Consider the following 2469-nt stretch of genomic DNA (forward strand, 5'->3'; position numbering starts at 1 on the left):
CACAGTAAAATCAGTCCTATGAGGAAATTTTTAGCTCTAATTGCCCACGTTTTACAAAGGCTTCTAACCGGGAAGTGATGATGCATGCCTTTAGTTCCAGCACGCGGCCTGGTCTCCAAGAGCGAGTTCCAGGACTGACTCAAAAACTAGAGAGAAACCCTGTCACAAAAAAAGAACAAACAAACAAAAAAATCTATTACATAAATCAATAGATGCATACATAGATGGAAGAATAGATGAGAGACAGACAGAAAGAGAGAGAGAGAGAGAGAGAGAGAGAGAGAGAGAGAGACCCAAACCCCATCTTCTGTCTTCTGATGGTACCAGGCTCTCTCCCAGGGGTCACAGAGGAAGGTGGGCAGGCAGCAACGCAGACAGTGTACGTGTGTGATATCAAGCAAGCCTATATGTGATATATAGGGTCTAATAGGGCAATGTCAGTATTACATTGGGGTAGGTCTCAGGAGCACAAGAATCCAAATCTCTGATGTATTCCCTGTCACCAGAAGAGGGCACTAGATCCCCACCATGTGGTTTCTGGAAATTCTCTGCAGTTCTGATTGTTTTCATTGTTCCTCCTGCTTGCCTGTATTTAGTGAGAGAGTGGGTAACACTCCTCCCTGCTTCTCTGTGTGTCTGTGCCTGTCACATCCTGGATAGTCAGAGTGCCCGCCACCTATGCCTGCCTGAGATGTAGCCGGCAGCCCTGGCTGGGGCTGGGGGAAAGGGAGAGAGTGGATTCTCCTGGAGAGCCATGGGCAGAGGCTCTGTGGATTCCCTGCAAGAGGCCTCACTGTTTCAGGTACAGCTGTGACCAGGTCTGAATCCAGGACAGACTCCAAAGCCAGAGAGAATCCCTGTCTCAGAAAATAACAACAACAACAAAAAAATAAGTAAACTAATAGATAAATTGATAGCCAGGCAGAGACTCAGAGAGATGATAAAACACCTCAGAGATCAGGGAGCCCAAGGCAGGCAGGTCACTGCGAGTGTAAGGCTACCTTGTTCTGCAGACTGAGATTCAGGACAGGCAAAATGACACAGATAAATTCTGTTTAAAAAAAATGGTGTTCAGTGCATGCCTTTAATCCCTGCACTAGGAGGCAGAGGCAGATGGATCTCTGTGAGTCTGAGGCCAGTCTTGTCTACAAAGTGAGTTCCAGGGCATACAAGGATACACAAGGAAACCCTAAGTTGAAAAACCACAAATAAACAAACAGATAATAACAATAAAAATATTTGAGAGTTCAAATAATTGACTTCATCCACAATAAAAAAATATGGATATCAAAATATCAAATGCACTTGAACACATTGACACAGGAGACCGCTTCCTAAATATAACCCCAGTAGCACAGACACCGAGAGAAACAAAATGAATACAGGAGACCTCCTGACACTGAAAAGCTTCTGCAAAGCAAACGACATGGCCAACAAGACAAAACGACGGCCTACACAATGGGAAAAGATCTTCACTAACCCCACATCAGACAGAGGTCTGGTCTCCACAATATACAAAGAACTCAAGAAATTGGTCATCTAAAGAACAAAGAATCCAATTGACAAAATGGAGTACAGACCTAAACAGAGAACTCTCAATGGAGGAATCTAAAATGGCTGACAGACACTGAAGAAAATGGTCAACATCCTTAGTCATCAGAGAAATGTACATCAAAACGAGTTTCTATGTCTCTTGGATGAAAGAATGAAAGGAGTGCATCCCCACACCCCGGCTCAGTGTTTAGTATCACGTTCTGTTAATTTCTTGTACATTTAGTTTAATTTCACATTTTGTTCATCTCTCTTGGTCTGCACCAAGTGTTTCCCTGTGTGGGGTGGGGCATGGAAGGTGTCTTATTTCAGAACATTTTATTTTACTTTGCTTTGAGACGGTCTTTCCAGTTGTGTAGAACTTAGTTTAATTCCAAATTTTTTAAAAAGATTTGTGGGTTTTTTTATTTTTTTAATATTTATTTATTTATGTACACAATATTCTGTCTCTGTGTATGCCTGAAGGCCAGAAAAGGGATCCAGACCTCATTACATATGGTTCATGAGCCAGCATGTGGTTCCTGGGAATTGAACTCAGGGCCTTTGGAAGAGCAGGCAATGCTCTTAACCACTGAGCCATCTCTCCAGCCCTAAAGAATTTTTTATGGTTTGTTTAACTTTATTTTACATGCAGTGGCATGAATGTGTCAGTTCATCCAGAAATTGGATTTACAATCACTTATGTGCTGCTGCCATGTGGGTCCTAGGAATTGAACCCACTTCTTCAGGAAGAGCCACCAAACCATCTCTCCAGGCCTTCCTTTAATTTAACAAATGTATTGGTGTGTCTCTAGGTGTGCCTCTCTCTCTCTCTCTCTCTCTCTCTCTCTCTCTGTGTGTGTGTGTGTGTGTGTGTGTGTGTGTGTGTGTGTGTGTGTGTGTGTGGGTGACTCTGTGTGTCTGTGGGGTGGCCTTTGA

The sequence above is a fragment of the Myodes glareolus genome, unplaced genomic scaffold (genome assembly GCF_982192425.1).
Source record: "Myodes glareolus unplaced genomic scaffold, mMyoGla1.1 HAP1_SCAFFOLD_40, whole genome shotgun sequence".
NCBI classification, from domain to species: Eukaryota; Metazoa; Chordata; class Mammalia; order Rodentia; family Cricetidae; genus Myodes; species Myodes glareolus.